General features: G+C 40.1%; 1 protein-coding gene across 2 annotated transcripts in view; it reads left to right on the top strand.

Annotated features, from left to right (window-relative positions):
- nrg3a (neuregulin 3a) overlaps positions 1–19,625 on the top strand; it is a 555,008-nt gene that overhangs the window by 153,152 nt on the left and 382,231 nt on the right. The gene's annotated exons all lie outside the window — the stretch shown is intronic.

The following is a 19,625-nucleotide window of genomic DNA, read 5'->3' as shown; positions in this document are numbered from 1 at the left end:
TAAAATATAAAAAAATCATCATTAATTAATTAATTTAACAGTGAAGAGTGCAGATAAAATACTTTCAGGTGTCATATGCACAGCTAAATAGAACTGTGCCTAATTGGTTTTAGATTTAGGACATTTTTATTTACTTTTTGTATGAATCAGCAGCAAAGTTGAAGAAAAGATGCATTTTTCATTGAAGTACCCATCTTTATTGTTTATTATCATTTGCCACATAATTAAATCAACTTCATGCTAGATTTAAGAAAAAATGTATAATTATCTGACTAGTCGACTATCAAAATAGTCGTTAGTTGCAGTCCTAGTTCCAAATATCTTAAAAGGTTGGAAGCTCGTCATGTGTCCGTCAATCATAAATGTTAGTTTAGTGTACAGTGGTCATTCTAAAATGGAGGCAACAACAGAAAAGTGCAGTTCGAGGCAGCTTTTCCATCTCCATGAAAATAAAACTGTCCCAAAATACCTGTTAAAATCCAGAATGTGCCGTCTAACATCTGACCTGGATAAAAAGGACCGAGCCGCCCACCCAAAAAACACGCACATAAACTCGCTTCTGCCCTCTCCCTATGTGGTAGACTGGGTCCTGTACTTTCCCAGCCAGCATCCTTATCGCTGCAGGCAGTGCAATCTCACCCTTCTTTATTTATGAGGCCTCTCAGCGGAGAGGGGAGAAGGGCGGGGGGAGACAGAGGGAGAAGGGGATTATGGGAGTGAGTGAGGCATTACTATATTTCTGTTTATATATCCATCTCTTTTGGTTACTTTTGTTTTTCATGCATAGTGGAAGGGTTAATGAGCTGTGATTGGTTGAAGCACATCTCTTTGTCTCATTCGCACATACTCGCACACACATGCTCATCCCCCCCAAACTGCCGCTCTGATGTTTTGCCCTCGCTTTGTTTTTGAAAAATGCACGAGGAGCTGCAGATAAATCTGTGGACGATTCCGTGTTGGATTCTCTGTTTCCGAGGCCGCTTTGCGCCTGTGGCCATGTTCCCAACATGTGTGGCGCTCCCGCTTCCACCGTAAGAGTTGCAGAGCACTTAGGAGATGCAACATCACCCACACATATTATATAACAAAAAAGCATTAGCGGTGGTATTGCCAATCTCAAAGGAAAAGGAAATCTGCTACCTCCATTTTTTTTTGGCTTATTCTCAAAACTGATTTTAAAGATCCAGGCCGGCTTTGCTGAAATGCCTCTCATCATGGAGGTCTTAAATCTTGTCTCAGTTTGCAGCAGAGGAAGGCCACAGTATTCGGTACAGTACATCTTCCCCCGGGAGATGTAAAAATACAGTAGTTTGTTGTAATTGTGGAACAGTCTTTGCAGCACCTGCGAGGCAGCTTTATGTCTGTCTGTGTCACAGTAAACAAAAAATCTTGCTTATTTTGTTGCTGCCAGGAGTTCATAGTGTAGTTTTGAAGAGAAGGAATACTTTTCCTGTGAGTGCATTGGTTTGTTTATAGCTTGTCAGCACTGTTCTGTAGCATCTGAAATCCTTCCCACCTTCTTGTTTGCTATGTATTTTATTCATTTGATTTTACAAACGCTGCCTTCAAACTTGCCTTTTGCAGTATCGATCATTTTTAATCCATACATATATCCGTCGAAGACAATAGTGAGAATCTGCATTGGTGTGCTGTTCTTGGGTGACCCAATGCTAATGCAAAAGCCATTGATTAAGTCTGGCACTGGTGCTGCAGACAACAAAGCCTTCAGTCATGAAGTAGACGACTTTGGATATTAAAAAAAACAGGATGTTGTTGTTTTTTCCAGCACTTGAAAGTTGAAACACTGCTGTAAATGTCACAGAAAACGTTGGTAGTGTTGGACATTGAATCATGCCATTCATCCAATCCAATCCAATTCCAATTTTATTTATAAAGCACTTTACAACAACCTCAGAAGATCAAAGTGATGTACAGAAAAATAAAAACAAAAAAATTAAAAGAATAAAATAAAAGACATACAACAGCTATATAATTTAAAACAATAATAATACTAAAATAAATAATAATAAAAAAAATTCATGTAAAAAGGAAAGATTTGAATGGCACACACACTGCAGCTGCCCAGTCGTCATCATGCTGCTTTTGTGTTGCAAAAAAGAAGAAACTAAGAAAACATAAAACAACCAAAAACATTTATTAGTCGTAAAACTGTTCAGAGCAATTAAGACCACTTACATTAACCCTTACGTTTAACTTTCCTGGCCACTGGTGCGCATGATATCAGTCAGCTAGCTTAATTATTTTTGTGCATTTGTGTAGCACTTAGATAGTCACATCTTTATTAGGATTCTTGCCTACCAACCTGACATCTAGAACCATGATGGTGATGGAGAGGCCCCCAGCATTTGGAAACCTTTTCTCCATGCTGGTTTGGATTGCTGTACTTTCTTTTGGTAACTCTGGCACTTTTTTTTTTTTTCTACATCTGTTATGATTAGGGCTGGGCAACGATTAAAAATTTTAATCTAATTAATCACATGATTTCCCTGATTAATCACGATTAATTTGTACGCAAAATCCAAAAAATGAATTCAAAAGTAGTGTATAGCCTTTAGCATTTAGTTTTATTTTAAATGTGCTGCCATATGAATGAAAATTATGCATAACCACGGCAACGGGTGAGTTTGCATTTGGGAGTAGCTTTCCCAAGCCAGAGCAATGCCTAGAATACCCCATAATAAAATAAGAGCAGATCAAGAACGCAAAGCGGGAACAAAACAGAGAAAAGGAGGAGGAAGTTCAAACCATTTTCCCCTTGATCATCATAGGAAGTGTGATAGAGGATAAAATGATGAGGATACAGCAGAAATATCAGTAAGGAAATTATACCTTTTTCATCAAGACACGTCTGCAGGGACGGCAATGTCTGTAGATTTCTACCACACCTCACTCTGTTACATTTAAACTTTCTTAGTGTTTTTCAGGTGATTTTTATCTTACTGATTCAGTTATTAACCTATAACAAGAGTATACTGCAATCATAGAAATCTGTGTGTAGTTCAAGGCTCTGTTGAGAAGAAAATTAAGGTGAAAATTAGAAGAGAAAATTAAGGAGAATTCTTCAACTGATGTACAGCCAATCACAATGATCTCTGTCATACCCAACACAGACTTAACTAAGTTGTGTTGATGTTTAGGTTTTGAGCATAAATTGTTAATCTGCGACTTACTTCAGGTGCCACGGAGGTGTATGAGAACAATGGGGATGGACCAGTTAATAAATTAAAAAATGTCCTCTCACAATTGGACCTGAACAAACAGGGTCACATTAGAAAAAAAACACCCCACATATCAGATGAATTTGAAAGGCATTAACAAAGACAACCGTTTGTCGGTGGGAGGACTTGCTGGCACATTGAATGGTGACACATCGTGCACATCTTGCCAGTGACAGTATTTCAATATGAATGGTGTGAACATAGACACAGACAAATCCTGTTTTAGAAAAATCAGACAGCTTCTTCAGTCACCTCACGTTGCCCCTCCGACTCTGAATCCTTTTTTCCTTTCAAACACGTTAAATGCTGCCTCAACACTTAAATCTGTGAATGAGACAAAGGAACACAAGATGCACCTCCCAAAGACCCCAAAGAAGAGGTGCGAGTTACTCTGAGTGTGCATCGCTGAGTGGTCACTGTAGTAATCATTTTAGCTTATAGCTTTCTCTGCTCTTGTCACGAACATGTTTTTAGTTTCTTAGTTTTGTGTTTTATCATGTTTTAGTTTCTCATGCCTTGGTTTTTAGTCTTTAGTTTTGCCATTGTTTTTCCCTCACTCCCCACGTTCAGGTCATTAGTTTCACTCACGTCACCTGCATTCGTTCTCATCAGTTCCCACAGTATTTCGGTTCCCTTTTTTCTCATAGTCAGGGTGAGGTCCTTGCACATTTACCATCTTTACCTTTGACGCCAAGCCACGTCAAGTCAAGTCAAGTCAGCCAAACTAAAAATCAAATACATTCGTGGCTAATAGCAACATATTAGCAAGAGGCTAACAGATAGCCTATAGCCTACGTCACTCATGGAAATCTGCATCCCTTTATCTTTTGCCCATTTCTCCTCTTCTTCTTTTCTTCTCTTTCTAAACTGGGCAGCTGATGGCTTCTTTGGTCTTTCACCATGATGATGGTCCATGATGACTCCACATTATTACCTTTGCTTTTCCCATGAACGCCGTCCGTTTACCCGTCAATCAACCGGAGTCACGTGACGTAAACATTGTCATATTGCCACGGCTGAAATGTTTCCTCATACGACACAGACACAACCAGCGCGTGTTTAATAAGTTAAACTTACACTTGTCTCCTTTGTCAGTGGCGCTCTGCTCTCCTTTCTTCCTTCATGAAATGAAAAAGTATCGTCTCCTGACTCTCTCTGTGAGCTCTTCCAGCCTCCATGTTAGACGCCCGATGTGATCGTCCATGATTAATATCACCATCATGCAGACCATGAACACGGTGGCCTCCTATCTCTCCATGTTAGCTTCTTGGTGGTGTTTTTCTTCTATAATTCCTTTTACCGGGTTCTGTTTTGTTGTTGAATGTGGCGCTAAACGGCTAACGTAACACGTCACTGATGCAGACGGCTGCGCGCGGTGCATCAGTCCCGACCTGGTCCCGACTCATGTGCGAATGCAGACTGTAACCGTTCCGCTAGGGAAGGACAGTTATCAGAATGAAATTCGAGTAAGACAGTTCTGATATCTGCGTTCTTAGAACGGCTCTGTCCAAAAGCGGCTTATGTAGCTGCTGAATTTCCCTCGGGATTAATAAAGTACCAACCCACCAACATACAGTGCACAGTGAAAATGAGTACAACCCTGTTGAAAAGTAACATTTTGAACAATATTTTAATACACACACAAGTTATTCCCAAAACGTGCATAGAGTAAGTTTAATACTACATCTGTTGAGCTTACAACAGAAAAGAAAGGTCAATAATATAACTTAAATTACATATTTGTCCATTTTTGTGAAATTATGCAGGTGCAAAAGTGAGTACACCCCTATGTTAAACTCCCTGAGAATGGGCCGTGTTGGCCCGAAATGTCATGAAATGAAAAGGCATTAAAAGGGAGGTCATCGTTGTGCATTTCATCCTTGCCTTACATTGAAATTTTACATTTTGAGTCTGCACCAGGCTAAAAGAGACGTGTGTGAGATTTGACTGAAATCCTATGGAGAGTATCATGATCTGCTTCAGTAGTCACAGTACATGTTGACAAGCATGTTTCTTTTGGTGAAATTCAGCTTCCTACTGTTGATGGCATCCATACAGCCCCAAACCATGTCACTCCCACTACTATGCTTGACTTTAAGCATGGGGCACTTTTCTTTGTACAAATCACTTTTTACCACCACTCAGGCTTGACACCATCAAAAGCAAATGTGTTCATCTTGGTGTCATCAGATCACAGGACATGGTTCCAGCAATCCATATCCTTAGTTTGTTTGTCTCTGATGAGACAACAGCATAACAGCTAAATGCTGCTTCTCCATGTTTAGTCTGGACTCTGGACTGGATCAGCTGACCTGAGTCCTTGGATCTAAGAGCTCTGCTGGCTTTATATTCTCTGAACAGATCACAGATGTAAACCATCAGCAGGCTTTTACAATCTATTCTATGACTGACTGGAAGCCAGTGTAAAGATTTTAAAACTGGTGTGATGTGTTCAGATCTCTTAGTCCGGGTTAAAACTCCAGCAGCAGCGTTCTGGATGAGCTGCAGATGTTTAATGCTCTTTTTGGGAAGTCCAATTAAAAGCGTTACAGTAATGGAGTCTACTGGAGATGAATGCATGGATGAGTTTCTCCTGGTCTGTTTGGGAGAGGAAACCTTTAATTCTGTTGATGTTTCTGAGATGGTAGAACCACCTCCATAGGTGCCTATTGAAGAAATCCTGCAAACAAGTGAAAGTAATACATGTGCATGTGGGTGGATGTGCACATCCAGACAGAAAACACCGCAGCATTTCCAATTTGACCAAAAGCCATATTTTGTGTGTTGCCTCTGGGGAGCCGTGGACTAACGTGCATTTTATGATTCTCATGTGAATCGTAAACATTTCAGGCTTTCACCTCACGCTGGGAGTGGAGTGTGTTGGACTGGCAAAAGAAATTGTTTGTTCCCTTCTTCATGGTATGCTGGACTGAACTCGGCATAATATGAATATGAATAGATGGCTGGTGAAAATGGATGAAAGCGAGTGGTGGTGACTCTTGGTTAACCTGTCGTCTCTGTGGTCCATTTTTTTCATTTTTTCCCATGTCTGTAACGTCTGCAAAACATGTTTCAGCTTAGAAAGCAAGAGAGGAGTAATATGCAGCTTTGGAATGTCATTAACTCACTTTTCTTGGTATCTTGAGCTGTGTTCAATTCAAAGAAGTGGGCAAAAAAAGCAAACAATTCATCAGATCGTAGATTTAATCGAATTTGTAAAACACAGTTAATACATTATATCATATACGTAAGGTTTTAAGAGTGTTCTTCTCCCAAAAATGACCCGATGGGTTGTTTGTTCATGTAGTTCGACCTATAACTGTCAAAAGAGTTGCTCCACTCTATTGGTAATTAGAGCAGCTACATGTGTGTCAATTAGGGATGGGAATTGTTAAGAATTTAGCAATTCCGGTTCCATTATCGATATCGATTCTCACGTAGCTATATATAGTACAAATGTCAGGTTTGGGGTGGCAGGACACGGATGCGGACTCCAGAGGTGAAAAGCAAACTAGGTTTATTTTCAAGAAACAGAGTCAACAAAAGACGCGGCAAAAACAAACAAAAACCTGAAGATGACTGTGACAAAAACAAAACAAATGACAAGACATGGCATGGCATGGCATGAAAAGCACTTAGCTTAAGACGTTACGTGGCGTGGCAAGAAAAAGAATGGTGAAATCAGGGTAGGAAATCACAAACTGAAAAGGGAGCCTGGAAACTAAATACTGAACTGAGAGTGATTGGTGAATGAGTGCAGCTGGGGACAATGAATACAGGTGACGTGAGTGAAACTAATGAGCAGAACATGGGGACTGAGGGAAAAACAATGGTAAAACCTAACTAAACATGAACTCAAAAACCAAGACATGAAACAACCTAAAACATTGAACTAAAAACATGGGAAGACCCCATGGACGTGACAACAAATGGCTTTGGTTGCAGTAACACTTTAATATCAAGTATGCACCAACATTTTATCTATTTTTGCCTCATTTTACCTTTAGCTGCCTCGATGAAAGGGGGAGCTACAGGTATGCGGGAACCTGCCTCACTCTTGCAGTCCTCGTCAACTAAATGTTAACATCAGATGGAAATTATTCAAACAGTATGCCGCTAACATTATTACAAGCTACAGAGTGAACCTATAAACGGGATCGTTAGGCAGGCGGATTACCAAATGATATTTTGAGAACCGGTTCTCGATTCCCATCGCTCATGTCAAATATCTTCCATTAAAGGTGAAAAAATAATGGGTTGAAGGCCTAACCATGACCCTAACCAAAGAGACGTTAAGTGAAGTCAATTAAAGTGTTGATGGAAATGTTTGAAAGTCCTGTTTGGCATCAAAGATGATCTCTGTTGATTGGTGAAGCCATGGGACTCTAACAAAATGACAAAATGTCACGCCATCAAGGGGGGGGGGGGCTTGGCTTGATCATTTGATTTGGGTTATAATTAATCAACATGAGAGGATAAAGTGCACATTTAGAAAATAAGCAACTGAGGAATTTGCAAGGTGTACGCTTCTAAATTCATTATGGATTCAGCTCGAATATCCAAGTTCCTCCCAGCATTTTTTAATCCTGATAATTAGAGCCGTTATAATTAGACAATGGTTGTTTGATGAGCACGAAACGCTGTCAAACAGGCCACCATGCAGCCACTGTAACCCTGTGACTGGTGATTGGTGTTTGGAGGCTGATGAGAATAAGAAAGCCCACAAGACAGTACATCAGCAGGAGAGGTCAGCGGCAAAATTGTCTTATTGATCTTGTCCAATTCACAACAGAATTATAGCCGCTGCTCATATACACACACAGGTGCACCGACAGATTTTAAACGGATAGAAGAGAGGGGCTGACATGAGGAAGCAAAGGGTCGAGGTAAACGGACGCCCAACAGCACAAACACAAAGACTTATGAGCGATAAAGGCTGTCTTACAAGCAGGCAACAAGATGGCGTTTTATCAATTAGCAGAACGTCCTTCAATCCTGGAAAGTTGTCCGGGTAAAACAAAGCTTTCACACTATTTTCTTTCCAGTTCTCCCTTTATTGCTGTTTGTTGCGGTTTAAGGGGAAAGCCATAAGGTTTTAACAGCCCTATTTATTCTTTTTCATGAACCCTGGGCTTGTGCAGGCTGATAAAAATGGATTGTGTCTCCGGAGTAGTGCCTGCATGCTCTGTCTCAGGGGCAGGCGCTCCTCTGGGAGAGTTTTTAGCTTCCCCTAGTTACAGGAATGGATCAAAGAGTCGACAGTTACTTGAAAACATCGAGCACCAACTACAATATACTTTTAATGAAGTTTGGTCTAAGTGCTGCGTAATCATTGTGCAGAAAATCTCTGCGCAGAGGTATTTCATTATAGCGTTTTAAAAGATTTCAACACTTGAACAGTTTCTAACTCGGCGCTGAAATGAGATCATTTAAAACGCCGTTATCACCAGCAGACAAGCCAGAGCTCTGGTTAAGATTAAAGTGTAATGTATGTGCCTTCTTGTGCTGGAGAAAGAGCATGCGAGGAAAAGCTCACATTCAGTGTAATAAGATTTAATACTCAGGTGAAGCATGCCATGAAATAAGACTATTGTGACAGTAGTCTGCACCAAAGTGAAGGACGGGCGTGAAATCCACAATTCACTCCGGAAAACAGTCGCTGCTGTGCGATGGAAAAGCAGTGAGCGAGGAACTAAAGCAGCAGCAGCAGGTCAGGCCCCTAAAGCGTCCGCCTGGAAGCTACATTTGGCCATTTTTACACCACTTTACTGTCCAAGTGAAACGCAAATGATGAAACTATAAGTTTAAGACGGTTAAAGACTCGCAGTTCTGTTGAAGATTCACTGAGTTCACATTGATTTTCTGTGCTTTTTTAAAATAAAGAGTTTGAACAAAAGCAAAGCACAGCCATCGACCTACCACGACGATAGATAGAAACTTTATTGATCCCGAAGGAAAATCAAGCATCCAGTAGCAAGACGTAATAAAGCAATAAAAATGTTTATACAATTATGAACAATTTATAAAACAATCTGAAAATTAAAAAAACATTAAAAAAATATAAAGTGACATGAAATAATGCAATAATAATATATATAATAGAAACATATATATGAATATAATAATATAAAAAAATATTAAAATAATGCCAGTGCCAGAAATGCCAGCGAAATGAAATAAGACCAAATGAGCAGAATTTAAATAAAATATTGACTTGAATGGAGATATAAGTACACACATATATGGGGTGTGATATCATTCGGGAACATAAACATGTCACATGGGTCATTTATAAAGAGCGAATTCTTGTTTACAATGGGTGCAATTATTTGGTGGTTTTAAGACAACTCTTATAATTAGTTTAAAGCATATATATTCATATTTCACATGTAATTTCTATACTTGTTATCCACCTATTGTACAATTCATTCATGCATTAGACTGTGTATCAACGTCCCTTTTTCTTCTTCTGTTACTAAATTCTACTGTAATCCAAAAAGAGGCGGGACATAAGCGTAATGGGTTGAAAGATGAAGACCATTACGTTGTCATAATACAAAAGGGGATAAAAAGGAACCGGCTGAGGAGATAAACATTACTTTGGCAGCAGCGGCACAACAAGGATAGCAGAAAAGACCAAAGTCATTAAACTGACAAACTGTTACAATGAAAGCAATAAATCTGGGAAGGAATGATTAACAAAGATTTGTCTGGAAAATAAAGGTGTCAAGTAATAGTGATTATTCATGTCGTGTGTGTGTGTGTGTCCAATCCTGCACATGCTACATGCTCTCAGTCAGGGAAATCTTCACAGTGAAATTGGTGGTTTTTCCTCTGGAATCGATTCACATTTCATCTTTAATGTGATAACCGAGTTCCAGTTATTACCACATCTGCTTCGTTCTTTCAGTTAGATGGACGATGGTTGGTAAAATGATAAACCTAGTCGCCTTCCAGGTGTCTCCTGATTTCTTTCCCCCCCCCCCTTTGCACGATTAAAGATCAAAGTCTGATGAAATAGGTGAGAGTGAGAGCTGTTTGGGCTGAATTGTGAATATCTTACTTTAAATTCAGAACGGCACAATTAATGTACAAAGCGAGAAATAATCTATTGCCAAAAAACATACAAGGAATGTTTAGTGATAGGGAACGGGGATATAATCTAAGGGGAGACCTAATTTAAAAAAAACCAAAGGTCCGAACAAATATGAAAAGCATGTGCGTATCGAGCTGTGGGGGGACTTTGTGGAACAGTCTGGAGACAGAAACAAAACAAAGTGCAAATATAATTCTGTTAAAAAAAAAAAGGTACAAAAAAACATTTTTAAACAAGTACATGGAAGAGGAAGGACGATGAGGGATAAATATATGAATAGAATAGGGTTTATTGATATATTGTAATTTCATTAGTATATGGTATATATATTCATATTTACATTTATGTTTACAGGGATATGTGTGTAGTATATATTGTATATTATATTATATTATATTATATTATATTATATTATATTATATTATATTATATATATTGTGATTATATATTTATCTAGATATTTCGGAAGTGTATATATGGCATATATTTATATAGATGTATTGTAGTTAGGATATTTGCAAACTGAGGAGTAGTGACAAAAGGGGGGGAAACTTGAAAAAGTATCGTACTTCTTCCGATTCCTTATTTTAAACAATGTGTGGTGTTTTGTTTTGTATGAGCACTTTATGTAATTTATGTCTTTGCTTGTTTTTTATTTCTCTTTTACTTTCTTTTGTATGTACTAATACTTACATACATTTTCTTTTTTATACATGTTCGAAAAATAAAAATCTATCATCATCATCAAATAACTGAAAAGATAAGGGATCACCAGGTGAAATATTTCAGCTGCTTTTTCCTCGAGCCTTCACACAGTAGATTTAGACAGAATCCACACACCCCCACCGACTGCATCATAGAGTTCTCTTCTTGGTCATGAATTCAGCGTCTATTAGAGCCGAGGTTCTTGAAGGTGATTGAACTCCGTCGCAACCCAACGGAACCAATTTATCCAGTAACTCTGCACAGGTCCCCGGCCTTTATGTCTATGTGACTAATAGTGTGTGTGCATGTCTGACAGACAGACGGAGCATAAAAGCACTTTGAACAACAGTTGCAGTAGGAGTACGCACACACACAGCAGGGTGAAGTGGCTGGCCTGCTCCCTGTGTCCGGCAGTAATGGGCCTTCTCAGCTCAGCCGAAACACTCAGTCACACTTTCAGCTGGGAAATTGATTCTCCTGAGGTTCCCTTTCCATTTGTGTGAGCAACTTGTTTATGTGCGGTGTGCGAATGTGAATAAGAATCCATCCATCCTTCCATCCATCCACCCCCTGATACTGATTAAATATGGTATGACCAAATTGTTTTACGAACACCAATTTCTTTTTAATTGTTTGTTGAGCATACAAAGGCTGTGGCTCAGTGGTAAGAGTGGGTCGTCCAATGACCAGCAGAGGTGGGTAGAGCAGCCAAAAATTGTACTCAAGTAAACGTACCGTTACTTCAGAATAATATGACTCAAGGAAAAGTAAAAATTAGTAGAGAAAAGCACAAAAGTGCTTGGTGAAAAAACTACTCAAGTACTGAGTAACTGTTGAGTAACGTCTGATTTATTTGTTAACACAAGCATTCAATCAGACAGACAAAAATACTAAATAATCATCTTTAGGCAAATTAGAGTTCATCCAATTGATCAAATAAATTAAAATGAATTAATTACAAAATAGTTTAAATTAAAATATTCCAGGTAAATTCAAGTACCTCAATAAAAAATAAAAGAGACTTAGGAAATGTTTAAAACATGTGTAACCCATATGGAACCTAAAAAACAAACATTCACCTATCCATGGGGGAAAAAACGAATTTAGGAAACTTAGCGCTACATGTTTCCTCAAGTTAGATGTTGAGTTTCTGCTGAAATGTGCGTTTGTTTTGGTTGACACAGAAGACACATAATGCAGCTGCTGTTTCTCACTCTTTGTAAGGTAAACATGCTTTCAGTATGAGGCCTCGTCTGTGTCTTCATTTCCCACCGTTGATTCTGACATTTTTCATCTGTTTCTTTGTTTGTTTGCTACGACTGTAAACTGTAAAGCTAACCCGTCCCGCCGCTGAGATTGAGTATGGTCACGTGACCAGACTGCACGGCTACGTCTGATTGGTGAAACACAGTCAGATGGTAGAGCCTTTGGCGGAAGTCTCTCTCTCTGTCAGAATAAAACATTAAAATGAGGCGTACGCGGGGGGATAAAAATAATGAGGCGTAGAATACCAAAGAGGTGAGAAGAAAAGTAACCAGCTCATTGTAGCCTAATGTAGCGGAGTAAGAGGACAGTTTCTGCTGCACAAATCTACTCAAGTAAAAGTAAAAAGTATAGAGATTTAAAACTACTCCTAGGAGTACAATTTTTTTCAAAAACATACTCAAGTAAATGTAACTCGTTACTACCCACCAGATAAGTGGGGGCGCTAGCTTAGAATCGATTCTAAACTATCTTTAGATCTTCTTTTTTAATGAGAAGTTTTAGTTTCCAAAGCCCAAGAAACACCAACGAGCCAAGTCACTGCATCATTGTAAAAGTCTCTTCCAATACGTGTTTGAACCTACAGCTAGTTTCTGTAAGGAACCAAATTGCAACGAGGCAGTTTATCTTCAGACATATGTCCTAATACCACGACTCTGACTGATGTTAATGAACACTGAGTTAGAAACAAAGTTACAAATGCTATTTTAAAAAGTTTAGTTAAAAACTGCGATTGTGAATGAGACTCTGTGCCTTTATTGAGCTGCATTCAGAAATGTGAGAGATGATATTTCAGCTTTAAACAGCAGGAGTACGAAAGGATCATTGAGCTAATAAGAACCCACGACTGAAAAGTCGTATTTAGCCAAATAAACGCCATTTGTTGGTTTGGTATCCATAATCCTGGGGCAGGGTTTTCCTTCTGTTGGCAGTTGTTTTGCTCTGAACATACAAAGAGTCGATGCCTCTGCAGCACCAACTTTCCTGGGATGGAGTTTAGTCCCTTGATGATTGAAAAAAGTTGCTCACTGGCTCCAAACCAGCTCTGGAATCTGCTTTGGCCGAAAATGGTTGCAAAGTTAAAGGTTCAATTTTCCATTGTAATGTTTTGTGGTGTGGACCAGTGAAGCTGTTACACAGTTTGTAACAGAGATCAGGTTGTATTTCGGGAGGAGACCCAACCAATTCGTCTCCATACTAGAGTTGTATAGGATCAAGATTCTGCTGTGTTCTACTGCAGCAGTTACTGTTAGATCACAAATGCCTGCCCTATAAATGATAATACTGATAAAAACAGTAGGTAAAAACCATCTGCATATGGCTAAAAGTTAAAGTCCTTTGGATTTACCTCTGCTGGGATAAAATCAGCCTCAATAGCAATCATCCTCCCAGCGTTTGACCCTGCCGTACGCTGGAAATATGAACTGTGTGTGCTTGAGGCAGTGCAACACCTCTTTGGCTAAATGTTGTTCACCACAATCACCACAAATGTGGAATACTGGTAATGGAGAGAGTGGGTGTCCACTATAAATACCAAGTCGTCTGATTCACGTAGCCCACATGGCTCCCTTTCATTTTATCATCTATTGTTCTTAAACTCCCACAAAAAATGGCAACTGAAGGAGGAGAATGTGAATAAAAGGAGGAAGGAAGGCTCTGAGGATGAAGAGGAGTATGTGTGTGAGAGATGCTCGAGCCATTTGCCGCTGATGGTGTCTGAGGTTGAGGTTGTTTTGACTCAAATGCGACATTCAGCTTTACTTTGTGTGGCGCTGCAGAATCCTTTGGAATTATCTTAAGCCCTTCAGATTGGAAATTGTTTTGGAGATGTGGGATATAAGTGTGTTGTGTGTGTGCGTGGATCAGAGCTTCCTGGGAAAACTGCAGCACAGGATGAGTAATCGAGTCAAACAAAGAGCAGAAGGAGTCCGACGTCCCAAAAATTCAACACATGCGTGCATCTTCATCCATTTCGTAACCGTGGCAATTTATTTCTGTTCCTCCCTCACACACGTATGTTTTCTTTTGGAAGTGCACGTGTCTTTGTGTGCTCTGCTGTGTGAAGTGCATCCCAGGAAAAGGCGAAACAGACCACAGACCACTGGGAACCAGTAGGGCACCACGCTGAGGTGACAGACAGTAACCATGGCAACCTCACCTCATTCACATTTGCTTAAACCAGAGGTACTCATTGCGCGGCTCCTCAAGCTTTAATTGGCGGCTCGCACTCGCATTGTAGCTTATAACAATATGGTAACAATAACAATACATTTTTTCAAATAACACACAGCGAATACTGAACAGTATTAAGTGTTAGTATTAAGTTTTTGAAGTATTAAGTATTTTTATTAAGTATTAATTAAGGCTTAATGGTGTTTCCTAAAGGGGGAACTGTTAAACCTGGCAACGCAGCCCGCTTAAACCACCCTCACACTTGACCGCAGTGCACGCTAGCTCCTTTAGCCAGCGCGAGATGCAGGCACAATGGATCGGTTTTTAATTAAAAAACTACAAATACAACATGAAGAAAGTCAAGGACATGCACGCCAGCTTCCGCTCATCCCAGTATTAAGGTAAATGTGGTCTTAATTGAAAATGTACTGGCTGTGTTGTTTCTTTTTTTGTGGGATGTTTTATATGTAGACATGCATATTTGCAGAAGGGGACTTAGTATGTTGTCGTAAAAGTGGCTCTTCCCTTGATTTTGCTCTGCCAATGTGGCTCTTATGAAAACAATAGTGAGTATCACTGGCTCAACCAATCAAACACTTTTTTAGTTTCAACAATTTTTATTGATTTTTCACAATGAATTATCGAACAGACACACAGACAGCAATAACAATAATGAAACAAAATAAGTAATAAATAAGTACATTCAGATATCTTAAGAAATATACATATACAGTATATATTTAAAAAGGATAAATAAAATAAATAAATGTGTAATAACAATAATAACAATAGTAGTAATAATAATGATAATAAGGGTAAAATAGAATAAAGTAAGATTAATTAAAAGATAAAATAACTAAAAAATAAATAAATAAGTAAATAAATAAATAAAATAAAGTAAATAATAATAAGAATAGTTTGAAGAGGGAAAGGACCAAACACTTTTTGGTCTTTTTTGTGCAGGAGTATCGAATGCTGCCCTCGCTGCTGACGTCTCTCTCTCTCTTGCTTCCTTCCTAACGTTATCATCCAGATGTGAAAATGCAGCAGCAGATAAAAGTGTTGAAAGTTTGCTTTGTGTTCAGGAGGAAGCAGCAAAAGCACATAGTCACCATTCAGCACAGAGTGGGAGGATTTGTATGCATACTTTTCATCCGGGCAGTGCGGCCGCTACTCACTGAAGGTCACACACACCACTGAGAAGATTCGCCCATCAGGCAGTTCTGGGTGTTGTTCAGGTGAAACCTTGGAAATACTGAATTATCGGGCTTTGATCTGCCTTGGGTGCTTGAGTGAGCTCAAGAAGTAGTTTAAGCGGTGTAACGCTCGATAATGCCTAAGGTTGTCCGCTGGGTCTAACCCACAGCATAGGCAGACAATCAATGGCTACAGTTTAACATGAGGCTCAACAAGGAAGGAAAAAATGTTTTTCCTTTTCTATTTATTTTCATTTACTGCTACTTTCTTCATACTTCTTTGCACACTTTGTAATAAGACCAGCGAAATCACACACATGGGCAAAAGCATCAAAACTAGCTCATAGGTGTCCTTAGGATAATACTGAGGCGGTCCTCACTGGGTAAAAAGACCAATATTGGATCCAACTCTTTACTCCTGACTGTAGGTATTATTGGCTACGGTTTGAAGTGTGTCAGATAGGGTTTGGTGGGGGAGCTGCTTGCTGAAAGAAGAGAAGAACAGCGTAAACATTGAAAAAAATACTTTTACTGAAATTTTGTCCTTGATTAAACAGATGTCCAGTGGAGATATTATAATAAAAGAAAGAAAAAAATCTGTGTTTTGGATATTTTCTACCTGAAAAAGCGATTCTCATGTAAGCTAAATAACTTAAAATCTCACCTATCACCAAGCGCTGATGCTTGTGCCCCTTTCCCGTCCCTTTCCAAATGGGAGCTGCTTTACGGCTGCATGCTGCCGGTTAATCTTCTGCAATGATGAGGGATGCTCTTCCTGCAGCAATGTCAAACATGGACAGGAAAACTGCAACATCAACAAAGCGTTTCAAGCCTTTGGGATGTTATTTAACACTTTTAAAATAATATGCCAAAGGGGGAGAGAAAGTTTACAATAGTGTATAGTGTAAAATCACATGAAAAACTACAAAAACCTGCACGTATACATATAATAAAATGATTTGGCGTACACTAACAGGCTAAGAGACTCATGGATGAGTCCTTCACTCTGCCACTGTACTTCCTGGCTAGGAAAACAGCATGTTTATGTCTTAACAGGCACAATAAAATATATTTAATTGCAGAAAGCCTCGTAACTTTAAGCAGCTTGGAATACCAGGACAATTTTGCCCATCTGCTCCAGAATTTAATGGGTCTCTTCCGTGCTTATTCTCAAGCTCAAAAAGTGTGGCCCTTCAGCTTTTTGAAAAACAGTCCTGAGGAACCATCCTTTGACCCACGAAGGTAAATCATCACTGCTTTCATGTGAGTGCAGCAACAGAAGCCCTTTTCACGTACCTTTCAGAGAAAAAATGTCATGTTCTTATTAACCCGCCGCTGTTCTTTTCAGTAATTCAGTAATAATGCAGACAGAGGAGGATCTGCCCCGCATCAATGGGTGCTCACACACAGGGTGGCGTCTTGCCTCGGTTACCATCTCCTTTACCGGTTCACAATGAAGGCGCAGCAGCGCTGGCATGTGTGAAAAGACCTACTGACATGACTGTTTCTTCTTTTTTTCAAGTCGTCATTAGGGCTGGGCGAGTTAACTCGTTATTATCGTGTTTTTTTCACATTTTTTTTTATATATTATTTTTTGGGGCTTTTTGTGCCTTTAATTGATAGGAAAGTTCAGAGAGACAGGAAGCAGGGGGCAGAGAGAGGGGGAACAACACGCAGCACAGGGCCGTCCGATGCGGGACTTGAAACGGGGCCAGCTGCAGCGAGGACTATAGCCTCTGTACATGGGGCGGCTGCTGAACCCAGTACGCCACGGACCACCCCTGTTTTATTATTAGGGACCGAGCAGTGAAACTGCAAGGACCCTATTGTATCTGTAAGGTTTATTATTAGGGACCGAGCAGTGAAACTGCAAGGACCCTATTGTATCTGTAAGGTTTATTATTAGGGACCGAGCAGTGAAACTGCAAGGACCCTATTGTATCTGTAAGGTTTATTAGGGACCGAGCAGTGAAACTGCAAGGACCCTATTGTATCTGTAAGGTTTATTATTATTATTCTTTCTTTCTTTCTTTCTTTCTTATTCTTTGCAAAAGGTATGCGAAAACTCAGGAAATTTTGCGAGCGCCACGTGCCGGTCGACGACATGAAAGAATCTAAACTTTATATTTTTGGTAGTCGCTCATTGGCTCTGTAGCGCCCCCTACGATGGTTAAAAATTGTCCCCGCAATAGGATTAGTTTCGCGTGGGATGACGAAATTCGGTACACTCGTTCATCATGCCAAGACGCACAAAAAAGTCTCAGGCCGCCATGGTCCCACGTACACAGGAAGGCGGCCATTTTGGATGGAAAGTGCGTTTTCGTGCCATTTTTGGCCGATTCCACGCCTTGCTTAAGATCGAACTTGTCCTACAGATTTCATGCTACAGACTTCAAACTTGGCCAGGTTACTCTTAAGACATGGGGGGGGAAATTCATGGAGAAACTTTTTCAAAACTTAAAGGGCGTGGGCGTGGCAACTCCTCAAAGTTCGATGACTCGCCATCACTCGCCACAACAAATGAAGTCGCTTATAACTCCCACATACATTATCCAATCTGTCCCAAACTTCATACGGTGAATGCTGGACCCAGCCTGAACGCGTACATATTATCATAACGACATCCACCTATAGCGCCACCTGCTGGTGGTCGGAAACATCTCTTTTTTTCCACATCTCGCATTTGATCGAACTCGTCCTACAGATTTAATGCTACAAGCTTCAAACTTGGCCAGATTACTCTTAAGACATGGGGGGAAAGAGTCATGGAGAAACTTTTTCAAACCTCAAAGGGCGTGGCCGTGGCGACGCCTCAAAGTTATGACTCGCCATGAAGAATTAAGTCGCTTATAACTTCCACACTCATTATCCAATCTGTCCCAAACTTCACACGGTGAATGCTGGACTCAGCCTGAACGCGTACATATTATCATAGTGACATCCTCCTATAGCGCCACCTGCTGGTGGTCGGAAATGTCATTTTTTGCCACACCTCACATTTTATAAAACTCCTCCTACAGATTTAATGCTACAAGCTTCAAACTTAGCCAGGTTACTCTTAAGACATGGGGGCAAATATTCATGGAGAAACTTTTCCAAACTCTGAACAATTCGGGCGTGGTCAGGCGGTGAAAAACGTGTGATGGTGTTTGTGATTTGAAAGCCTTATCATCATCACAACGTCATGAAACTTGGCACACACGTCCATCCTGAACACCTCGTACGTATGTGAAGGGTATCGTGTGTGGGCGGAGCAAAGTGGCTCAGTGGCGCCCCCTAGGGTACTTAAAAATGGTCCACACATTGGGGTTAGTTTTGCGTGGGACGACGAAATTCGGTACACTCATTCATCATGCCCAGACGCACAAAAAAGTCTCATGCCGCCATGGTCCCACGTCCACAGGAAGTCAGCCATTTTGGATGGAAAGTGCGTTTTCGTGCCATTTTTGACCGATTCTACACCTTGTATAAGATCGAACTTGTCCTACAGATTTAATGCTACAGACTTCAAACTTGGCCAGGCTACTCTTAAGACATGGGGGGAAAAATTCATGGAGAAACTTTTTCAAACCTCAAAGGGCGTGGGCGTGGCGACGCCTCAAAGTTCTATGACTCGCCATCACTCGCCACAACAAATTAAGTTGCTTATAACTCCCACATACATTATTCAATCTGTCCCAAACTTCATACGGTGAATGCTGGACCTAGCCTGAACGCGTACATATTATCATAACGACATCCACCCATAGCGCCACCTGCTGGTGGTTGGAAACATCTTTTTTTTTCACACCTCGCATTTGATCAAACTCCTCCTACATATTTCATGGTAAAATCTTCAAACTTGGCCAGGTTACTCTTAAGCTAGGGGGGAAGAAAACTCTTGAGAAGCTTTTCCAAACTCTGAACGGTGTGGGCGTGGCCAGGCGGTGACAATCGTGTGATGGCGATTGTGAT

This window comes from Odontesthes bonariensis, chromosome 2, assembly GCF_027942865.1.
Source record: "Odontesthes bonariensis isolate fOdoBon6 chromosome 2, fOdoBon6.hap1, whole genome shotgun sequence".
Classification (NCBI taxonomy): Eukaryota; Metazoa; Chordata; class Actinopteri; order Atheriniformes; family Atherinopsidae; genus Odontesthes; species Odontesthes bonariensis.
This window is presented reverse-complemented; position numbering and strand designations above follow the sequence as displayed.